Below are 25,134 nucleotides of genomic sequence, written 5' to 3' on the forward strand. Positions count from 1 at the left end.
CCTGGGAAATCCCGCGTGCGCTGTACGACATGCAGTGTGTTCCTCTGCCTGCAAAGTAGACGCAACTGCTATGAAGCCTTTCACAGCGGCGAGTAGGACTATTTGAATGACTGTTTGTTTGAGTTTGCTATGACATGTTCATAATGATGGTCATAAACTTTGCACTTTTCCATGCAAAGCCTTTCAGAGAGGCCAGTCAGAGTGCTTGAAAGACTGTTTGAGTTTGCTATGACATGTTCATAATGATGTTCATAAACTTTGCACTTTTCATAAACTTTGCTTCACATCTGAGATGTCATCAAGATGGCGCAACTGTGTATGGCAGGCCTCTGCTTCACGTTTTGCTGCTACTACTGTTAATTTCACTTTTTGTTAATAATGTGTCACCGCTGCTGCTGTATGATCGCCAGACCCTCCTAGATTTTAGTGATTTAGTGATAAAGCCAACGATGTACGACTGTAGTGGACAATCAAAAACGCTTCCACCGTTCCTGGCATCTGTGCCCCACTACCTGCGGCGTCTACCTGTTCCCCCGCCCCGCAAACGTCGCCACAGAAAGTGGGGGAAACGAAGCGGCATCCTTGTTCAACTGAGAGCCTACATGACGCAGTCTTCGAAGTGTGATCGTCGTCACCTGCTGCGGTTTCCCAGGGAACATGACGGCTTCATCGTGCGGTGTTCCTCGGAGGTCAGCTGGCTCCGATCTGCTGTTCCAGATGCCGGCTACACACATTCCAGCTGCCCGCGGCGTCAGCATCTGCAGACGAGGCTCCGCGCAGGAAAATCTCCACCCTGTTGCTCATAGTTCCAAGCGAACTGACCACACACCGATGCGTGTCGCCCTCATTAATACGAGGTCTTTAATAAATAAATAAACTTTTATCCTGAATGATTTCTTCTCAACACACGTGCTGGATTTCCTCTTGTTGATGGAAACGTGGATTAAACCCGGTGACGACAGTGCGTTCACTGACCTCCTCCCCCTCGCTGCTCTTTCCTCAGCACACCGCGAGCGTCAGGTCGAGGGGGCGGAGTCGCCACAGTTTTTAAGGATAATTTCACTTGCAAACCATTGCATGTAAATAATTATTCCTGTTTTGAAGTACAGTTGTTCACAAGGAATTATTTTGTCTAGTCTTATGTGCTGTGGTCTACCGTCCACCTAAATACAACAAGAACTTTATTCAAGAGTTCTCTGAGTTCATAGCAGAGGTGGCCTCCAAATATGAACAGCTTTTAATCTGTGGGGATTTTAACATTCATGTTTGTTGTCCGTCTGATCAGCTGGCCACTGATTTCAAACGTCTACTGTCATCCTTCGACCTTATTCAAACTGTGGATGGTCCTACACATTGTGCTGGGCATACATTGGACTTAATTATTTCTCTGGGCTTGTGGTGTCATTTGTTGAAATATCTGAGACTCCCATCTCAGATCATTTCCCAGTTATTTTTGAAGTTCTTGCTCCTCCACCTGTTGGAAAGCCTCCCGTCCCAGCATCTCGCCGTCGGATTATTACTTCTTCAACAGCTGCAGAGTTTGAGACTGCTTTTATAGACTCTGAGTTTTATGCTTGTGATGGAATTAATCCTACTGGATGCCCAGACAGCTTCCTGTCATCTTTCTACTCAGCTTGTTCTGAGATCCTGGACACTATCGCCCCTATTAGGTCCAGGTCCACCAAGCCCAGGACTGATCCCTGGTTGAATGATTCAACCCTCAGACAACACTGCAAACAGGTGGAGTGACACTGGAAAAAGAACAGGCTACATGTATCGCTGGATATACTGAGGGACAGTCTCGTTCAGTATCAGAAGGCTGTGAAGGAAACCTGTCGGATATTATCTCGACAAATGGACACTGCCCCCGTGTGTTGTTCAGTACAATAAATTCTGTTGTGAGCCCCCACACCAATCCTCTGTCTGACGCCACTGTTTCTACATGTGAGGACTTTCTACGCTTTTTTGTGGACAAAGTGTTGTCTGTGAGAGCATTGTGCAGCGGCAGTATCAGCCCAGATCAGTCTGCTACAACCCCACACTCTCCAGTGTTTGACCACTTTGAGCCCATCTCCCTTTCATCCCTTACTGATGTAGTTAAACACATGAAAACAACAAATTGCCCTTTGGATGTTTTCCCAACTAAATTGCTTAAAGAGGTGTTTTCTACTGTTGGGCCTGTCCTCTTGGTTTTAGTAAACACTTGTCTTAGCTCAGGATGTGTTCCAGCTTCTTTTAAACATGCTGTTGTGAGACCACTCTTAAAAAAAACACATCTTGATGCTAATGTTTTATCTAATTTTAGATCTGTTTCTAACTTGTCTTTTATCTCTAAAGCCCTTGAGAAAATTGTTTTTACACAGTTACAGGCATTTTTAGAAAATTTTATTCTGGAAAAATTTCAGTCTGGGTTCAGGTCACGGCATAGCACAGAGTCTGCACTGCTTAAAGTTCACAATGACATAGCTGTGTCTGTTGATGCCAAGCGTCCTGTTGTCCTGGTGCTGCTTGACTTAACGGCAGCATTTGATACAGTCCACCATTCTGTATTCTTGTCCCGCTTAAATAATTATGTTGGCATCCGTGGTACTGCACTCAAGTGGTTTGAGTCTTACCTGACCAACAGGATCTTTTCCATAATGATTGGCGACTTGTCCTCCTCTGTTGCCTCTTTGTTTTGTGGAGTTCCTCAGGGCTCCATTTTGGGCCCTTCGCTATTTTCACTGTATATGTTGCCACTGGGGTCAATTATAGCGAGGCATAATTTAGCATTTCATTGCTACACCGATGATTTCCAGTTGTATTTACCGGTGTTCCCAAACAAAAGTGGTGCTCTTCAGTCCCTCACACACTGCATCAATGACATCAAGTCATGGCTGGGGAAAAATTTCCTCCATCTAAACGAGGACGAGACTGAGTTCATTTTATTTGGTGACAATGTTCTTGCGGATTCGGACTCTGTGTTTTCAAAGCTAAAACTGTCTGTAAAGAACCTTGGGGTTATTTTTGACAGCAGTTTCACATTTGTCAAACAGATCGACAACGTGGTCAGAGCGAGTTTTTATCAATTACGTCTTTTATCTAAAGTAAAACCTTTTTTAAATCGCACCGACCTTGAAAGGACTATTCATGCTTTTATCAGCTCACGATTAGACTACTGCAATGCTCTTTATGTTGGTGTTTCCCAGTCAGCCCTGAGCCGCCTCCAGTTGGTGCAAAATGCGGCAGCCCGTTTCCTGACGAACACTTCAAGGCGTCAGCACATCACCCCGGTCCTCTTTTCCCTCCACTGGCTTCCAGTTTCTTTTAGGATAGATTTTAAAATTTTGCTTTTCATTTTTAAAGCCCTCAACGGCCTTGCGCCTATTTATTTAAGGGAACTTCTTTCTGTCCGAAACCCTGACAGGGCGTTAAGGTCCTCTAAACAGCTGTTTCTGGAAGTCCCTAGGGCCAGGTACAAACACTTGGGTGATCAAGCCTTTTCAGTCGCTGGACCCAGACTTTGGAACAAACTGCCCCCTGACATGCGCATTATCACCGACTTTGGCCTTTTCAAAGCCCGGCTCAAAACATATCTTTTCAGACTGGCTTTTAATACTCAGTAATGCGGGGACATTTTATTTTATCTTATTTTATTTGATTTTATTTGTTGACATGTGTTCTATTGTTCCTTTCTTTTATTTTGCTTTTATTCTAATTTTATTGTTTGATTTTAACTGGAAAGCCCTTTGGTCACCTTTGAGTGTTGTAAAGTGCTCTATAAATAAATCTTGATTGACTGATTGATTTTCCATGCAAAGCCTTTCACAAAGGCCACTAGGAGTATTTGAATGAATGACTGAGTTCTCTATGACATGTTCATTACGACATTCAAAAACTGCACTTTTTCATGCAAAAGCTGCACTTTTATCTGCACTTTTGTGTTTGTTGACAGTTTACAATAAACTTTTTTACTTTGTTAGCCAGTGGTGTCTTCATTGTGTCATACAGAAAGTCTGGACAGAAAGCAGTGTAAATGTACATACTACGAAACACAGGTGTAAATGATAACATTGATTGAATGGTCGTTATTGTCATACAGTTAGACCCAATGCCTTCATATGAGGACACTGGTTTTTGAGATAACCACTCATTGTAGACAGCTGAAATTTCATTTTTAGGCTTATTGGGTCCCTCTGATCCCAAATAGCAAGGAAAAATGTATATGCAAAGACAGACCCATTGTCCTCATATGACGGCATTGGTTTTGACATAGTTCAAGAGCACATAGAAAGCTAAAATTTAATTTCAACTAAAATTAGGTCCTACTAATCCCAAATAGTAAGGAGACATAAAAAATGCACATCAAACAAAATCCCGGGTCTCAGGAGGATATCTCCTTTGTTTGGGTTAACTGTTGCTGAGTATAAACTCCGGTAATAATTATAGAAAGTCTGGTTAATTTCCTGAGGTGACTGAGTATATTTTCCTGAGGGATCCTGAATTGCTGTTATGAAGGATTTTTCTTTATTGCGCTGGAGTTGGTTCGCCAGAAATTTTCCTGATTTATTGTTGTGTTCAAAATCATTATATCTTAGTTGTTGTAATAAAAACTCTGTTTTCTTGGATAGGATATTATTGAGGTGTAGTTTTACATTTTGTACTTCGGACCATAATTGATCACTTGGATTTATTGCATAATTCTCTGTAAGTTGTTTAATTCTTTCTTCAGTTTCTTTCTCTGTTTGTTGATCTCTTTTTTTCTTGTACGAGGAGTACGATATTATTTTACCTCTGATTATGGCCTTTCCAGTTTCCCAAAGTAAAGATGGAGATAAATCATTAGATCCATTGTTTTTTAGAAAGTCTGCCCACTCCCTCCTTATTACTCGATCAAATTCTGGGTCTTTGAGTAGAGAGATGTTGAGGCGCCAAGTCTGAGGAGATTTAGGGATGGAATCTGTTTGCAGGCTGAGAGATATTGGTGCGTGGTTGCTGATAATGATTGGGTGAATTTTAGTGGTAACTTTATGTGCGATAGAGTTATTTGAGAGGAAAAAGTCAGTTCTTGAAAATGTTTGGTGCACCAGAGAGAAAAACATATAGTCCTTCTTTGTTGGGTTTTTGAGTCTCCAAACGTCGTCTAGTCCAAAATCTTTCATATAATCATGTATGACTTTAACTGATTGTGATTTTTTTGCATGTATTGGACTACTGGATCGATCTACTGAAGGGTTTAAAACTATGTTGAAGTCACCACCGATAATAGTTGTTGAGTTAGCAGATAAGTCTGCTAAGTGAGAAAAAACAGTGTGAAAGAAGGCTGGATCGTCATTATTCGGAGCATAGCGGTTTGCAATAGAATATAATTTATTAAAGATTGCTGCCTGGATAATAATATATCTGCACTCTGAGTCCATTACTGTACTGTTTAAAGTGAATGGTACTCGCTTATGGACTAGAATGGAGACCCCTCTTTGTCTGCTGTTATAACAAGATGAAAAGATGATACTATAATTCAAATCTGATAGAGATTTTTCTTCCGATTGTAGTAAATGCGTTTCTTGGAGAGTCAAAATCTCTGCTTTTAATTTAGAGACATAATCCATGATTTTAACTCGTTTTGTTTGTGAGCGTATGCCATGAAAATTCCAGGCTACGATATTTAACTTTAACATAGAGAGAGAAGATGTTCCATCACTGAGTATGTAGCAATGTAATATAACGTCTGTGTGTGTCCTTGTGAGCTGTCTGTTGCTGTCTGTGAGCTGTGGGTGTTGGAGAGAGATGTATACAGCAGGTTGGGACCTATATATACATTATATAATAGCACATCATTGCCTGATAAACTATCAACAAACACATTATAAAACATACAAGCACAAAAAAACATGGGGGGTACATAGGGTGTGAGTGAGAGTGTGGGGGGTGAGTGTGTGAGAGGGGGAGAGGGCTAAAGGGAGACATATAGAAAGGGAGAGTCTTTCAGGGTTGATGAAAAATGACTTGTTTAACGGTGGCTCTCATTCTGTTGTCAGTTGCCCTTAGCCAAGTAATACAAAAGATGGTGGAAACTGAGAGCGGAGACGCGGTGAAATTTAGAAAAAGGAACAAAAATGATTTCTATTATTTCTTATTGAAAAGCAGATTAAAACATATAAGCTCAGGCTTGTAGTGAAGGTCAGCAGTGTCTAAATATGTCACAAAAATAAAAAGGAAACAAAAATGAGCTAAAGAAAAGAATGCTGAGACATAGTAAAATTTCAGAGGGTGAAAAAGTTAAAGAAATGATACGTGTCTAGACAAGAAAAGGACCGAGAAGCGGCTACATAAAAGAAGCATTCAGGTTGAGAGGAAAAAGCTAAGAGTGTGAGGAAAGGCGTTGTCCGGCCTTTTATCCTCGGAGTGGTCTTGTCTTGGGGGGAGGGAAGGTTTCTCGCGACTTTTAGTAATCTGATTACTCTTTCTTTGTTCCCCAGTCAAAACAAACTGCATTTGGCAAATCGAATCGAAACATATGATATTATACGTGCAAACATGATCTGTCTGTCTCACCATGAACCATCAACAGAACATAAGCAAAAATCAAGATTGTACATTTTAACAAATAAGTGAGTTACCTTATACATACAAACTATATATCAAATGTGCTTTAGATATTAAAAATATATGTTATTGTGAGGATATGTGTTACATTTCATGTGTACAGTTATGAATAATACCAATTTCACATTTTTACACTCTTAATTGATGATGATACATTGTGGCATTTGTCCCGACATCGTCACGTCCTCCGACGTCACGAGGTGGGCACTGTGGGTCCATGCAAGAAATGTGATTATTTCATTAAAACCATAAATTTGTCCTCATATCACCTACAGATGTGAATTTTGGATATGTGATAAAGGAACTCCTTACTGTGATTTTAGTATGCATGAAAACACAAAACAGATATCAGAAAACAGTTATTGAGTCAATGTATGTTTCAGTGTAAAAATGTGAGTCTCAAACCAGGCTCTTCTCAGGTATGTGGCAAAAGTTTTATGGTTTGTCTTATCAGATGTCCTCCTTGCAGAGGAGGTCGGGGTGCTTACATTCCTAAGAGAAAGGGGGGTTGAACATGAATAAAGTATTGATTAAGAACAGCTGGATGAGAGTTTCTGTGTTTTTTTAAGTTGTGTTTCTCCAAAGTGTTAATGTCTTGTAGGAAGCTTCATCCCTCCACAGGAGGGAACAAATGTTATGCAGTTTTCTCCAGAGAGCTGTGGATGGTGACGGGAAATCACAGTGGTCCTGCCATAATTCACTGCTCACTAACTGAGTCTCTTTCCTGGGAATGAGAAGGTTTCTGGTTCTGTGTATCGTCCACGATGGCAGCTTTATGTGGGCTCAATGTCCACAACCTAAACAAAAAGGATTTGTTATCTGGTTTGGCCTCTTCCCTTGGCATTCTAAAGAAGCCAAACCGTGTCTGCTACAGTATGGCAGAATATTTCATTACCTTCATGTACCTTAGACTGAGCGATCATTGATATTTCAGCAGACTCCGTGTCACACTTGGCCATCTGCAGAGACTTGTACATGCCCAGCACCCGACATGTTTATCCTTCGTCCTCAATCAAGATTCCTTTTGCGCCTGCGCACAACCTTCCTACTGCACGCATTTTTTCTGTGCATATTTCCTTTGCTTTTAAAGCGACATTGTAATATTGCTGTAAACGAAAAGGAAATGCACATTTCTTCTTCTTCTTTTTTATTATTTTATTTATTTGTCTCTATATTTCTATTTTTATTAACCTTTTCTTTTATGGATTCATTTTTTGATTAATAATTCTTTATATAGCAACATTATTTATTTTTAATTTTCTTTATTCGTCTTTATATTTTCACTTTCATTTGCTTATTCTTTTCTAGATTTATTTTTGTTTTGTGGCACTCTCACTGCTCCATATCTATATGTAGTCCTGTGATAGACTGGTGACCTGTCCAGGGTGTCCCTAACCATGCCTTCGTCCTGAGTCAGCTGAGATAGCCTCCAACCCCCCACAACCCTAATGAGGATTAAGCGGTGTCTAAATAATGGATGGATGGATGGATGGATGGATGGATAGATAGATGGATGTATTTGCCCTGAAAAAAGAATTTAAATTCTAAACATCACAGCACCCATGTAATTCATCAGCACTGTGTGACTCTGCACCCATTGCCCTCTACCAGACATCAACAACCTGATAAATGGACACATATGAGAAAAAAACACAATGTTAAATGTTTTACAACCTGACAAGCACATCTCTTGTCCTTGGGATTTATCACATACCCTACAACCTGCAGTGCAGAATGATAAAAATCTGACAGTAATGTGACCATAAAGCACAACCGGAATTCTGTGTTGGTCATTACACCTCTGCCACTCAGAAATAATAACAACAATAACAACATGGCAAATCAAACAATGAGACTTGGGGTGTTGATGTGTGAGTAATGTTGGCACTCTGTTACTTTACTAGTAAACACAAAGTCAAGTTTGAGCAGTTGGAAGTATGTAGACACTGCTTGGGAGTTTTACAGTGGATTATACTCTTGATGGGTGCAGTCATGTTGTGGTTATGATTGTACAGAGCTGCATGGGAACATTTTCTGTCCAAGACTTTGGTTTATTTTTTGAAATTGCAACGAGGATCTGCAGGCATGATTCACAGCTGAAAGAAAAATTGCTTTGTGGTTTGACAGGAAAATGGTATCAGGAAAGAAGACAACAAAAACAAAATGTTTGCCGTGTTTGAGAAATGCCTGACAACAGAGGGCCCGTCAAGATGACAGTCAAAGTCTTCTCATCTTCGCTGAATTTTATCTCCATGCTGATGCACAGAATGACTTCAGGCACAAGTCTGACTATGGCATGCATTTTGGTTTAAGCCATTTATCACCGAGCAATGAGAAATAAGTTGCTGTTTTACTGCAGCTTAAGAACAGCTGCAATAAGACATCTCTTGAAGTGAAAAAAATAGAAAACTAAATAACACAGCTGCTACACATCACTTGCACCATAATGTACTGCTTTTCAGTCAACAGTAATTTGTCAAAATGAACAGTTGTAATCATTAAAGCTGTACATTTATCTCTGAATTCAACTCATCCAGTAAAACTAAACCATCAGATTAATAGAGGCCTTTAAAAACAATATTGTTTAAACATCTCCAAGCTTTTCTTTTTATATCACAGACTACTGTTCAATTTACTTTTATTTCTGGTCATAAAATGAAAGTCACAGTTTTATTGTGAGACATGCAGCATTGAAATCTAAACTTTGCACAACACTATACCACTCAGGGAGTTCTGTTGCTCAAGGTTCAGGCTTGACATAGAAAATGCTTAGGGTAATGATTCATTTGCTGTGTGTATCTAATGAAGAAAGAGATTATATGTGGATGCTTGCCCACTTCATTGGCTTGTTAATGAGCATATTTGTTTGCATGTATGAGGGACTTTATGGGGTAGTATATGTATATGAGTGTGTTAAATACATTGCAAAAGCATGCAGTGCAGCCAGCTTGTGGACAAAGGGTTCATGAACCATTCATGGTCAGGAAAACTATGAAGTGTTCAGACGAGTCCAGTGGTCATTTGGTCGGTCTGGTCCTCCTTTTTAAGCTTCCATCAAACACCCTCTCAGTCCACACCTTCCTCCTCTTTGTCTCATTCGAACAGCCATTATCCTTTGCACCATCTTTCACCTACCCACAGATTAGTGTTAATGAGGATATCAGCCATAGTAGTAAGCACAGTCCTTTCTCAGAACCATTTGGTCTTCCTAGTGGCTGAGGTAAGCACTACTAGAGAGATACAAAGAAGTGTGCATGTGTCTATGTGTGTATGAAGGGGTGGCAAGTTGGAAAAGATAAAGGCAGAGAGTTCAGATCACACTGTCGCCAATTATCGTTAGAGGTCATGTAATCTCAGCCCTCTGACTGGAGAAAATGAAGAGAAGGAACAAATTTGAAAAGTGAGCAGTCACCAGGACAAAAATACTGAGGATGTTTGCCTGTGAAGAAACCCATTTCCTGCCCATTTGGTGTTCTTTTAGAGCACCCTAACTGCCACCGCAAAATTTCGTGCTCTGCAAAGTGAACCTCTTCCGAGTTAGTGTATTTGTAAGCTTTGCTTTCTGCAGGGGAGGAATCGCCTATTTCCCGTGTGAATCTGGAGTGGTTTAATAATGAATACCTTGGGTTCACCTCTGTACTCTCCCACCAAAAAAACACACATATAGGCAGTGTGTTAGTGTTGTGCAAACCCCAAGGGAAGGTTACTTTGATAAGGGGGTTTATGGCCCTCCCAAAGGGCCTAAGGCAATGCTTGCAAAACAGTCACCAATCAATACCACATGTCTCTGAGTTTAATGAAATTCTCCCATTCCCCTGACATCATATGCATCCTTTGTGCTTGGAAGGTTGCAGATGTAAAAAGAAAAGTGAAAGAGATTAGCATAATGTTTAAAAGTTTATCCCAGGGTATAAAAGCCTGTAAATGTGATGGCAAAAGCACATTGAAAGAGAAAGTTATGGAGCCGTTTTCTCATGGTCCTGGTGTAGGGCTTTAAGTGAACATTGACATTTGCCTTGAGGGTATGTGCAATTTTACAACAGTTTGAAGGCTATGTTGAGACAAAGAGACAGACAGTGACCTACATAGATGAATGTGTATGTTGCTCTTTTTGGAAGCAATGGGCTTCTGCAGCTGAGATACCTAAGGACATGGAGGAAAGAAATTAATCAAAAAGCAATCATCAGTGCTAGGTGGTGATGGATCTACTTTGGCATCCATTCATTATTCAAATCTCACAACCTAGCTTCTTTATCATCAAAGATCCTCATTCTGAAAAATTAGTCATTCTCTGTGGAAAAACAACAGAACACTAAAACTGGACTGTTGCTATGGAAACTGTGGGAGAAACCATTTTAGGGAGAGCAGGCGGCAGGGGTGTGTGTGTGTGTGTGTGTGTGTGTGTGTGTGTGTGTGTGTGTGTGTGTGTGTGTGTGTGTGTGTGTGTGTGTGTGTGTGTGTGTGTGTGTGTGTGTGTGTGTTCTATCAAGCGGGTGCATGAGGAGAGCAGTACTAGCAATCAACAGGTGTATTGGCAACAGCAATATCTGGGCCCGAAATGGAATGGTAAATTAGATTTAGGAAGCCGTGACATTGGACAGTGGATTAGTCTGGCTATATGATGCAGTCTGTGTTAACCAAGACTGAGTATTAAAGTAAAGGTGCTGCACATGTTGTCACTGCTGCAGATGGACCTCATTATTAGGAGATTAGTCTACAGTTACACAAAAATAAATCCGATTCATTAATGTCCATCAACAGTGCGGAGCTGCCGTAGAACCACCGGCTCACAGTGCCTTTTAAAGCAAATGCACAATTTCCATTGAGGTGGAAAAAAATTGATAAAATATTACAGCTGGGTATGAATATTGCAGGTTTAAAAGAATACAATCCTCAAACCCCCAGCATCTTGTATACTTTCCAGCCAACTGTAGCTGACATGGACTTGATAAAAGATTCAAAGGATAGAGAGGGAAAGAGACTACCTTCAAGGGCACATCAAACCCTGAACAATCATTTACATTCACGAATCAATAATCCTTGTTGGATGAAATGGGAAGATAAAGGTTTGCCTCATCTTCGGGGTCATTTCTGTGTTGAGATACACAATTTTCATTACTCTGGATGAAATGCATCAAAGCACAGGAAACCTCCATTCATCCAAGCATTGGTCATCTCTGGTGGTGTCCATCTTGTTCATTTTGGAATTGAGAGCTTTTATTTGTTCCCCGTAGCCATACTTAGCAAGGTCTAATGGCAAACAATGTTCTTCATGTCAGTATCTAGGATGTCTGTGTCTGGAATAAAAATCTGATCTGTAGCTCTGTTTTCTGTCTTCATTATGTCTTTGGAAAGTGTTAAAGACATCATATGGAAGGGTCAAAGCCCGCCCAAATAGTTTATCTTTACTGTAGCCTACCTTTAGTAAACATAATTTGGAGTTAAAGTCAACTTCTTCCCGGCTTTATTTTTATGCCATGAAAGATTATCATGACAGTGAATTCTTCTGAATTTTTGGGCTACTTCTCTTCATTGACAACAACAAGCAAGCATGGATGCCCATAAATACCCGCCACTTTCTCATCACAACATAAAATACTGCAGCTTTGTCAATAGATACGATGTGGATTAGCACAAGTGTTGGCATCAATATTGGACAAAAAGGAATTCCTTCAGTTTGTAAGAACGCAGTTAAAAGTTGAAGGGGTGAAGGCATCATTAGTCACAGGACAACCCAGTTTTGTGTCCATTGTCAGACAGTTTTTTATTTTTTTAACTTTTGTTTTATTTTGTGACAGAAATCTTCTTCTGTTCTTCTGTTTGGGTTTCTTTTCACACACTATTTGATTGAGTTTAGGCATCAAAATTACTTGGATAGGTTTTGGAAAAATATTGTGGTTTGAGAAACACACTCTGTTTCACAACATTAACCTTATGTCACAAGATAAAGTTCTGCTTATCTGAAAAAGAGTGACAGTAACAACACCAGCCGAGAACATTTGACTACAGACACTTGGCATGTACTTCTGACAGATCACACAACCCTCTGGATTTAAAAGTGACAATAAATGGTACCCAATACATTTAAATGTGATGTTACAAGGTCCTGGCAAAGCAGGAGTATCTGATGAGTTGGGAGTGAGACTGGCCTTTACCACGTCACAATAGAAAAAAAAATTAATTGATGTCACATTCTTCTAACAGACTTACAGTACATATACATCAAATGACAAAATGGCAAAAAATGTCCTCATAAGAAATATATCCAAGAGTAACAAAGTGGATGAAGTTGTTTCAGGCACCAACGGTTCCTGGGAAAAGTCATGTTCATTTCCTGTATAGACAATGTTTGGTCACACTCAGTGGTTTGAGACATCTGAATTGCTACCCCATAGTTATGGTTTGTTCAGCAGTTTAAGTGCATCAGTCTTGTCCCCAAATCATTTGAGAAACAATTAAGATTACAATTAATGGTCAGACTCTATCTGAAGCACCATCACAACAATTTCCTACAGGAAGCTAGCTTGCTAGACACATCCACTAAAGTATGGGTGAGACTAACCAAGCTGCATCAGTTGTTGTAAAAGAATTTCCTCGTTTGTAATCCGGTCCTGCCACATGATCCAAAGGATTTGACGAAGTTTCACTTGATGGAATTGTTCAAGCTTGCGAATGTCCATTCGGTAGAGTACACAGGTCTCACAGGCGTACAGGAGAGTCAAGATTACAACAGCTTTGTAGACCATGAGCTTGGTGGTTTGCGTTAGCCGAGGGTTGCTGAACACTCTTTTAAATAGTTTCCTGCATGCTGCATGGGTGACCTTGATTCGGTTATTGACGTCTTCTTCAGCATACGCATTTGATGTTAGTATGGAAATGGTTCATCTTTCTCAAGGTCCAGTCTGTTGATGCTGATTTGAGCTTTCAGGTGGTAGTTGGAACGGGACCTTGATTTTTGCGACATTGATAGTGAATCTGTGCCGCATGTACGCTCTGGAGAGGTTGTTCACTTAGATCTTGAGGTACTGGAGCTCTGTGACTCATGCGTTTGTTGTCCAAGTGCTGGACTGGAGGTATGCTATGTTGAAGAGACTCCCATCAATGCAGTGTCGAAGGTGAATTCCTGGGTTGTCGTCTGGGATATTCTGAAGCATTGCTGCCAAGTAGATAGAGAAGAGGGTAGGAGCAAGTATGCATCCTTGTTTCAAGCCCCCTGTGATGGGGATGGTGACTGAGAGGCCAGTTTGATGTTGGGCACAACTCATTCCTTCATGCAGCACTCAGATGAGCACCATGAATTTACATAGCATCCATAGCGTCTGAGGACCTACCACAAAAAAAGAAAACATACACACAATATAAAACAAGTGATAAGTGAATCTACAGAAATTTTTATTGTTAAATTATTCTGAAAACCTGTGTTGCTATGTTGAGAAAAATTGGGGTCCTAAAGAAATTATTCTAATGGTAATTTACATTGGAGAAACATTTTCCCCTTTCCCCTTGAACACCACCCTCGCACAATTTCTGCTATAAACCTTCAGGTAACTGTCTGAAGCCATAGCTCTGTTCTAAATCACTCTGATGTGAAATTACTTGGATTAATCTACTGATTTCATTCTAAAATTCTTCCTGATTTATGTGTCATAAAACTGTAGTGTAAGCCTAAAAGAACAACCACCTGGAAGCTGTGCAAGATGTGAAAGGATAAGGAGGTGGCACCTTTTGGGGAAAAAATGTGACTGCATGTGTTTGTGTGTAGATAAAAGGGAGAAATAAGCGATTGATTGGGGTTTGTCACCTGTGTAGCGTACTGCTAAAACCCCACAACAATGTCGTCATAAACTAGTGCCTGAGCAAATCTGTGGATGTTTTCAGTCATCCAGGTCATGATAAGTCTCAAGCAAGCATAAGTTATGGCAACTGGACTAACCTTGTGTGAGTCGAAAACGTTTCACCTCTCATCCAAGAGGCTTCTTCAGTTCTGAAAGCCTGGTGGGGAGTACCAGATATTTATCCACCAGGAGGGTGGTGGCAAAAACAAGTGGACAAAGACCCGAAACCAATAGACTCGTTGGTGTTAATGTGAGTCGTTAGCCTTTGATGGGTGGTCGTTACCCCTCCCAGCCCTCTAGGAGGGGGTTGGGGGTCACCTGACTGTAGGTGGGACAGATGGCTACACCTCCTTGGGAGGGCTCTAAGAACGGCGTTGTAAGTGGGAGACAAGTGGTGTCTGAGGCCCCCTCCTCTGTTCAAAGATGGCCGTTCTAGTTTGACATGAATGGCTTCTTTTACCCCTCTCTCAAACCATCTGTCCTCTCTGGCTAGAATGCGCACCTTGTGGTCATCAAAGGAGTGCCCCTTCTCCTTGAGGTGGAGGTGGACTGCTGAGTCCTGGCCTGTGGTCGTGGCCCTCTTGTGTTGTGCCATGCGCTTGTGTAATGGCTGCATTTTTTTCCGAAGAGTACAGAAGTATATTTTTTAGCACATGACAATGACACTATTAAATGGGCTGTAGACCCTTGCATGACATGTTTGTTTTCATAGCTGAAGCAAAACAAACATTACAATATTAAAAACCATAAAATGAACAATATGCAAGCACATTAACACAGTATCCAAAACCCAGAGAAAAAATGTTTTAATGTTAGCTGATTTTATCATGTAATGTGTTTTTGAGTATTTTGAAAAGCACTATACAAATAAAATACATTACTGTTATTGTTATAATAGCTGCAGCTAAGATATGTATATAGGCTATATAACACAAGGTATACCAACAAAACCAAGAGTAACAAAGTGGATGAAGTTGTTTCAGGCACCAACGGTTCCTGGGAAAAGTCATGTTCATTTCCTGTATAGACAATGTTTGGTCACACTCAGTGGTTTGAGACATCTGAATTGCTACCCCATAGTTATGGTTTGTTCAGCAGTTTAAGTGCATCAGTCTTGTCCCCAAATCATTTGAGAAACAATTAAGATTACAATTAATGGTCAGACTCTATCTGAAGCACCATCACAACAATTTCCTACAGGAAGCTAGCTTGCTAGACACATCCACTAAAGTATGGGTGAGACTAACCAAGCTGCATCAGTTGTTGTAAAAGAATTTCCTCGTTTGTAATCCGGTCCTGCCACATGATCCAAAGGATTTGACGAAGTTTCACTTGATGGAATTGTTCAAGCTTGCGAATGTCCATTCGGTAGAGTACACAGGTCTCACAGGCGTACAGGAGAGTCAAGATTACAACAGCTTTGTAGACCATGAGCTTGGTGGTTTGCGTTAGCCGAGGGTTGCTGAACACTCTTTTAAATAGTTTCCTGCATGCTGCATGGGTGACCTTGATTCGGTTATTGACGTCTTCTTCAGCATACGCATTTGATGTTAGTATGGAAATGGTTCATCTTTCTCAAGGTCCAGTCTGTTGATGCTGATTTGAGCTTTCAGGTGGTAGTTGGAACGGGACCTTGATTTTTGCGACATTGATAGTGAATCTGTGCCGCATGTACGCTCTGGAGAGGTTGTTCACTTAGATCTTGAGGTACTGGAGCTCTGTGACTCATGCGTTTGTTGTCCAAGTGCTGGACTGGAGGTATGCTATGTTGAAGAGACTCCCATCAATGCAGTGTCGAAGGTGAATTCCTGGGTTGTCGTCTGGGATATTCTGAAGCATTGCTGCCAAGTAGATAGAGAAGAGGGTAGGAGCAAGTATGCATCCTTGTTTCAAGCCCCCTGTGATGGGGATGGTGACTGAGAGGCCAGTTTGATGTTGGGCACAACTCATTCCTTCATGCAGCACTCAGATGAGCACCATGAATTTACATAGCATCCATAGCGTCTGAGGACCTACCACAAAAAAAGAAAACATACACACAATATAAAACAAGTGATAAGTGAATCTACAGAAATTTTTATTGTTAAATTATTCTGAAAACCTGTGTTGCTATGTTGAGAAAAATTGGGGTCCTAAAGAAATTATTCTAATGGTAATTTACATTGGAGAAACATTTTCCCCTTTCCCCTTGAACACCACCCTCGCACAATTTCTGCTATAAACCTTCAGGTAACTGTCTGAAGCCATAGCTCTGTTCTAAATCACTCTGATGTGAAATTACTTGGATTAATCTACTGATTTCATTCTAAAATTCTTCCTGATTTATGTGTCATAAAACTGTAGTGTAAGCCTAAAAGAACAACCACCTGGAAGCTGTGCAAGATGTGAAAGGATAAGGAGGTGGCACCTTTTGGGGAAAAAATGTGACTGCATGTGTTTGTGTGTAGATAAAAGGGAGAAATAAGCGATTGATTGGGGTTTGTCACCTGTGTAGCGTACTGCTAAAACCCCACAACAATGTCGTCATAAACTAGTGCCTGAGCAAATCTGTGGATGTTTTCAGTCATCCAGGTCATGATAAGTCTCAAGCAAGCATAAGTTATGGCAACTGGACTAACCTTGTGTGAGTCGAAAACGTTTCACCTCTCATCCAAGAGGCTTCTTCAGTTCTGAAAGCCTGGTGGGGAGTACCAGATATTTATCCACCAGGAGGGTGGTGGCAAAAACAAGTGGACAAAGACCCGAAACCAATAGACTCGTTGGTGTTAATGTGAGTCGTTAGCCTTTGATGGGTGGTCGTTACCCCTCCCAGCCCTCTAGGAGGGGGTTGGGGGTCACCTGACTGTAGGTGGGACAGATGGCTACACCTCCTTGGGAGGGCTCTAAGAACGGCGTTGTAAGTGGGAGACAAGTGGTGTCTGAGGCCCCCTCCTCTGTTCAAAGATGGCCGTTCTAGTTTGACATGAATGGCTTCTTTTACCCCTCTCTCAAACCATCTGTCCTCTCTGGCTAGAATGCGCACCTTGTGGTCATCAAAGGAGTGCCCCTTCTCCTTGAGGTGGAGGTGGACTGCTGAGTCCTGGCCTGTGGTCGTGGCCCTCTTGTGTTGTGCCATGCGCTTGTGTAATGGCTGCTTAGTCTCTCCAATGTACAGGTCAGAGCATTCCTCATTGCACTGCACTGCGTACACCAAAAGCTTATGGCTCACCTCCACGGTGAAAGGCCACAAAGCAGAAAGCATCCTAAAGAGGGCACAGAACCAACTCCTCAATGAGAGAGTTAGACAGGCTCATTTTACGATCGATGTCCTACGATCAAAAATTGATGCGTTGGAGGAAGGGCTGGAGGCAGTCCTTCCTGGGCATGTTTGGGAAGCCGTTTCCAAGCACACGGAGACAGCACAGATGGCGCAGCATGCTAAGGGCAAAGAAAGGCAAACACAGAAATTTCAGAACCTTGAGTCCCGGTTCTATAGTTCCAGGGGGGAACAAGAATGGGCCAAAATACAGAGCTCTGAAGGAAGGACTGGCGGCAGTCCTTCCCAGGCGGCCACACAGAGCAAAACAGCAGAACTGGACACCTATGACAAATGAGTTAAGAATTTGTCAGACAGAGAGCTCACTCCAGCCGAGCGGGGGGTCCTTGCCAAAGGACTGAACTTTGCAGTCACACCAGATGAGTTACCGATGGTGGACTTGGTGACGGCCACAGAATCGGCCATTAGGAACAATAGGTTGTCAGAGACAGTGGCGGAACAGATCAGGCTTAAGGTGTCGGCAGCACTCTCCAGTGCCAAGTTACCCCCGTCCAACATCTCCGCACAGGAGAAACGGGCACTGATAACTCTGCAGAAGGATCCCAACATCACAATCCTACCTGCAGATAAGGGGAGATGTACTGTTGTCCTTAACGCAGCTGACTATCACTCAAAGGTCAGCAGCCTCCTATGTGACTCAGCAACTTATGAGACCCTAAAACGAGACCCCACCAACACCTACAAACTCAAAGTGGTTAACTGCCTGCAAAAACTGGAGAAAGGTCAGATCATCGACCGGGCCCTGTACTACAAACTCTATCCAGGCGATGCTATCCCTTGCATATACGGGCTGCCAAAAATTCACAAAGAGGGCGCCCCTCTTGTGACTCTGTGACATACAACATTGCTAAGTATCTTGCCACCATCCTTTCCCCATTGGTGGGGGACACCCCCCACCACATAAGGAACTCGATGGACTTTACAAACAAGGTCAGAAAAATCAGCTTAGACCCTGAGGAAACTATGATTTCATATGATGCGACTTCGCTTTTTACTTGCATTCCCACTGGAGATGCAATACAGACAGTAAAGAGAAAACTGCTGCTTGACAACTCTCTGTCTGAGAGGACCAACCTCTCCCCCGAACAGGTGTGTGACCTCCTTAACCTTTGCCTCAGCACCACTTATTTCCAGTACAACAACGGTTTCTACAGGCAAAAACACGGCTGTGCCATGGGATCCCCTGTATCCCCCATTGTAGCTAACCTGTACATGGAAGAAATGGAGATTGTGGCACTGAGAACATTCAGTGGCCACTCCCCGAGGCACTGGTTCAGATATGTGGATGACACATGGGTCACCATCAGGAAGGGTGAGGTCGAACCTTTCACAGAACACCTCAACTCGGTGGATAAAAACATCAAGTTCACAAGAGAGGATGTCCAAGACAACTGTCTGGCGTTTCTAGATTGCGTGGTACGCATTGAAACCAATGGGGAACTCAACATTGGGGTCTACAGAAAACCCACTCACACAGACCAGTACCTCCTGTTTGATTCACACCACCCACTAGAACACAAGTTGGGGGTGATCCGTACCTTAAAGCACAGAGCACAGAACATCCCATCAGAAGCGGATGGAAAAAGAAGGGAACACAAACATATTCACTCTGCTCTTCAAACTTGTGGCTATCCAAACTGGGCTTTTATCAAAACAGCAAAAAAGCACAGAGAGGATAAGAAAGACGAGGACCACAAAAAGAGAAACAACATTGTCATCCCCTATGTGGCAGGAATTTCAGAGAAACTTAGGAGGATCTTTAACACCCACCAGATCCCAGTACACTTCAAGCCCAGCAACACTCTGAGGCAAAAGCTGGTCCATCCCAAGGACAAAATTCCAAGGGAGAAACAGAGCAATGTGGTGTACGCAGTGCAGTGCAATGAGGAATGCTCTGACCTGTACATTGGAGAGACTAAGCAGCCATTACACAAGCGCATGGCACAACACAAGAGGGCCACGACCACAGGCCAGGACTCAGCAGTCCACCTCCACCTCAAGGAGAAGGGGCACTCCTTTGATGACCACAAGGTGCGCATTCTAGCCAGAGAGAACAGATGGTTTGAGAGAGGGGTAAAAGAAGCCATTCATGTCAAACTAGAACGGCCATCTTTGAACAGAGGAGGGGGCCTCAGACACCACTTGTCTCCCACTTACAACGCCGTTCTTAGAGCCCTCCCAAGGAGGTGCAGCCATCTGTCCCACCTACAGTCAGGTGACCCCCAACCACCCTCCTAGAGGGCTGGGAGGGGTAACGACCGCCCATCAAAGGCTAACGACTCACATTAACACCAACGAGTCTATTGGTTTCGGGTCTTTGTCCACTTGTTTTTGCCACCACCCTCCTGGTGGATAAATATCTGGTACTCCCCACCAGGCTTTCAGAACTGAAGAAGCCTCTTGGATGAGAGGTGAAACGTTTTCAACTCACACGAGGTTAGTCCAGTTGCCATAACTTATGCTTGCTTGAGACTAGTGCCTGAGCACCTGTCACACACAATAGATGGAAGCCAAATACCTGTTGTGTAAATGAGAAGTAAACATTACAGTTCTTCCCTCCACAGCAAGTTCCCCATGGAAAGGCTGGCATCATTCTATTCCATTGCAAGTACACGCCTTGCATTTTTTTCCGAAGAGTACAGAAGTATATTTTTTAGCACATGACAATGACACTATTAAATGGGCTGTAGACCCTTGCATGACATGTTTGTTTTCATAGCTGAAGCAAAACAAACATTACAATATTAAAAACCATAAAATGAACAATATGCAAGCACATTAACACAGTATCCAAAACCCAGAGAAAAAATGTTTTAATGTTAGCTGATTTTATCATGTAATGTGTTTTTGAGTATTTTGAAAAGCACTATACAAATAAAATACATTACTGTTATTGTTATAATAGCTGCAGCTAAGATATGTATATAGGCTATATAACACAAGGTATACCAACAAAAAGACCCTGTTACGGCCAGCGTCTCCTACCCCGGGTGTGCGTGTGTTAATGTAAATATTGTGGCTTATACAAATAGGGCTGTGCGATCCCCACTCCCTGGATTGGACCACGACGACGGAGGCGTGACTGCGGCCGGGAGTCCCAGTGATTGGTGCGGCGCTTACCACCCTGTCCAATCGAAAACTGCCAACTCCTTTAAAAGAGTTGGCAGTTCCACTGAACGGGGCAGCTGACTCTCAGCATGCCGTTTTGTATGTTACTGTGTGGTCGAGGCAAGACAGTGTGTGCTAGGAATTGGGCCAGACCTAGAGTTTAAAAACTGATACAGCCTCACTTCATTGCAGGTAGTTCCTCCTGTTTAAGTTCACTAGGATTAGGGGTGCTGACTCGTGTGTAAGTTTTGTTTTGCCAGTTCCTCTTTAGTGAGCCTTTTTGTTCCGTTTTTCTTTTGTCCACCGCAAGGGTAGCATTAAGTTCTCCTTATGAGAACTCTTTTTGTGTTTTGATGTTTTCTTTGATTTGAGCAGCACCCACCAGCCCTCTTCCTTAGTTCTGCCTCAGTTTTTTTGCATATTTTCTGTTCAACCTTTCCTGTAATAAATAATTTGATTTTTACCATCCAACAACTGTTTATGTTGCTTCCCTTCCCCCCCGAGCCGGGGTTGTAACATAAAATGGGGGCTCGTCCGGGATCATTCCTGTTAAAAGGGGTCTCGTAATACAAATTGTTTGTTAAAGGTAAGTTTGAATAGAGTGTGCAAAGTTAGTGTGTATTCATAGTGCAGCAGTTTTCCATTGTGTGTCAGCCATGTTTGACTTGGAGTCATTTCTGACTGCTCCTACTATTGAAGAGCTTGATAGCTGCCGGAAGGATGATTTGGCCAAAATAGCAGATCACTTCAGTCTTGCATACGCCAAATCAATTGTTAAGAGGGATCTTAAAGCCCTGATTATAGGTAAATTGGTGGAGATGGAAGTTCTGGTGTTGTCAGTGCAGTCTGACGAGGGAAGGCATGTGTTTGGTCTTGACACATTGAGTGAGGGGGCAGGTGTCCATGATGTGGAGGATGAGCCTCAGCCTCATCCATCGCATGCCCAGCCTGAGTCTCAGCCTCAGCTTGCCCCGGTGGCAGCTACTGCTAGTGGTGGTGCTAGTGTGCATGTTAAGACACCGCATACGCTGCCTCGGTTTGACCCTATTTCACCAAGCAGCAATGGGTCACGAGATGAAGCACGGGTGAAAGTCCGCATAGCCCGTCTCCAACTGGAGTCACAAGAAAAACTGCGTGACCGTGAAGCCCAGCTGCAGTATCGGCTGGAGGTGCGTAAATTGGAGATTGAGGCTGATAAAGCTGTAAAGCTACGGGAGCTGGAGCTCCAGGCCCAAAGGCTAACTCACATCCCACCCACACCTGCTAGCAACACAGGTAATCCTTCCACTCCCACCTCATTACCTTCATTTGATGTAAGTAAACATGTGGCATTGGTACCCACTTTTCGTGAGTCTGAAGTGGACTCCTATTTTGGTGCGTTTGAGCGCATAGCTTCTGCTCTGCAGTGGCCAGTTGAAGTTTGGCCTCTTCTATTGCAATGCAAACTTCATGGGAAAGCTCAAGAAGCTGCTGCTGCACTCTCCTTAGCTGATAGTCTTCAGTATGAATGCATAAAAACTGCTGTGTTGCGTGCCTATGAGTTGGTTCCTGAGGCTTATAGACAGAAATTCAGGAATCATAAAAAAACCCAAACCCAGACTCATGTGGAGTTTGCGAGGGAAAAGGGGATCCTGTTTGACAAGTGGTTAAACAGTTGTAAAGTGAATGATTTTGATTCCTTAAAAGAGCTCCTTCTGTTAGAAGAGTTCAAAAACTGTGTGACTGACCGTATCGTTTTATATTTAAATGAGCAGAAGGTGCAATCCCTCTCTGCAGCCGCTGTATTAGCCGATGAGTATATTCTGACTCACAAGACAGCGTTTTTGTCAGCTCCCGCTGAGAAGCCCCGATATACTCTGGCTACACACAATAGTCATCCCAAACCACAAATGGTAGCAAAGCAGGATAGGGACAGACTGTGTTTTTATTGCCACAAACCTGGACATGTCATTGCTGATTGCCGAAGCTTCAAACGCAAATCACAGCAATCCTCTCCTCAGAGCGCGCAGCCGAAAGGCATCGGTTTAATTAAAACGGAGCCGCGTGCCTCATCCTCCGGCCCAAATGAGGAGGTTGATTTGTGTTTTAAGCCGTTTGTGTTTGACGGATTAGTATCTTTAACAGGTGAGCCATCTGCACAGCGTCCGGTACGTATTTTGAGAGACACCGGTGGCTCTCAGTCGGTGATTTTATCTACTGCACTGCCTTTCTCTGAGCAGTCCGCCTGTGGCTATGGTGCTGTTCTACGTGGTATTGAGATGGGTTACAGCCCAAAGCCTGTGCACCGAGTACATGTGCAATCCAAACTAGTTACGGGTTTCTTTCCTGTCGCTGTTTGCAGTGAGCTGCCGATTAAAGGTGTCGCGTTTTTAATGGGGAATGATATCGCTGGAGGTAAGGTTAATCCTGTTCTGGAGGTGTTAGAATCGCCTCCACGCTTTGAAGACTGTAGCGTATCCAACAACACAGATTTATTTCCTAACTGTGTGATCACCCGTGCACAGGCACGTAAAAACAGAGATAATGACGTTGAGGTGACTTTGTATGACAGTGTGCTTATGCCCGAATTATCAGAACAGTTTACAGCGAAGGATGAACTGGAGACTGAAACTGCGTCTCCCGGCAAACCCGCTGCCGTGCCGTTACGTTCCGACAGCGCAGCACAGAATGACACTGATCTGTCTCTTCCAGTTACTCGCGAGCGTCTGAGTGCCGCACAGAGAGCAGATCCAACGCTGAAGAAGTGTTTTACCAGTGTGGTGAGTAACAACAATGCAAGTGGCGATAAAATCACGTATTTGATGGAGAATGATGTGCTGGTGCGTAAATGGTCTCCTGCTGCTGCCGATTCAGATTCGTGTGCTGTCTATCAGGTAGTAGTTCCCTCTGTCTTCCGTCAGCATGTGATGTCTGTAGCACACGAAAGCCAATGGTCAGGACACTTGGGCATAACGAAAACTTATAAGCTCATTCTCAGGCATTTCTTTTGGCCTGGTCTAAAATCTGATGTTGCTAAATTCTGTCGATGTTGTCATGTGTGCCAGATTGCAGGAAAACCAAACCAGCTGATTCCTCCAGCGCCACTACATCCTATACCAGCAATAGGTGAGCCGTTTGAAAAGGTAATTATAGACTGTGTTGGCCCGTTACCCCGTACAAAGAGTGGTAATCAGTATTTACTCACCATAATGTGCGCTGCGACCCGGTTTCCTGAAGCCGTTCCGTTGCGGAAAATCACAGCAAACTCCGTGGTGAAAGCCCTAACGAAGTTTTTCTCCACCTTTGGGTTGCCAAAAATAATCCAAACCGATCAAGGCACAAACTTCCAGTCAAGGTTGTTTAAACAGGTCCTCAGTGAATTAAATATCAAGCATGCAGTATCGAGCGCGTATCATCCTGAGTCCCAGGGAGCATTAGAGAGGTGGCATCAGACGTTAAAGTCCATGCTCCGAAAATATTGTCTGGAAACTGCCAAAAACTGGGATGACGGGGTTCCGTTTGTGCTGTTTGCTGCGCGCGAAGCCGTCCAAGAATCGTTAGGATTCAGTCCTGCGGAACTTGTTTTCGGCCACACGCCGCGCGGGCCGTTAAAATCCTTAAAAGATAAATTCCTGTGCTCCGCTGCATCTCCTGAAACAAACGTGTTGGATTATGTCAGCCGATTCCGGGAGCGTTTGCATCACGCTAACTCTCTAGCGAAACAGTCCCTTTCTTCGTCACAGACGGTGATGAAGCGTCGTTTCGATCGCGGCGCTATTCCGCGCAGTTTCGTGCGCGGTGACAAAGTCTTGGCACTGCTGCCGATCACCGGCTCAGCGCTCTCTGCTAAGTTTTCCGGTCCATATGAAGTCCGTGATCGCTTGAGTGATACCGATTACGTAATCAGTACTCCTGAGCGGAGACGGAAGACTCGCGTTTGTCATGTTAACATGCTGAAACGGTATCATGTCTATGTTCCACCCGCAGTAAAGCCAGAGGTAGATGTTTCATCTCCTGTCCTTGCTGGTAGTTCTGCTTTGATTGTGACAGGGACACCAGATATGACCGACGGAGACGAAGGCTTGGTGCTGCGTCCGGCGTCACATCAAAGCGCGCGGTTGCCAAATTCAGAGACGTTACAAGCGCTGCCGTCTCAGCTGCATCATCTGACGGATGAACAGCAAAGTGATGTCCTCGACCTAGTCAGGCGTTTTCCATGTCTTTTCAATGATGTGCCTAGTCGCACTACTGTCCTTCAGCATGACATTAATGTAAATAATGCGAAACCAATAAAGCAGCATCACTACCGGA

At 43.0% G+C, this 25,134-nt stretch overlaps 1 pseudogene; it reads left to right on the top strand.

Moving 5' to 3' along the window:
• The first annotated feature begins 449 nt into the window (after window positions 1–449).
• Window positions 450–20,840, top strand: LOC129350253 (uncharacterized; annotated as a pseudogene).
• Window positions 20,841–25,134: the final 4,294 nt, after the last annotated feature.

This window comes from Amphiprion ocellaris, chromosome 12 (assembly GCF_022539595.1).
Source record: "Amphiprion ocellaris isolate individual 3 ecotype Okinawa chromosome 12, ASM2253959v1, whole genome shotgun sequence".
NCBI classification, from domain to species: Eukaryota; Metazoa; Chordata; class Actinopteri; family Pomacentridae; genus Amphiprion; species Amphiprion ocellaris.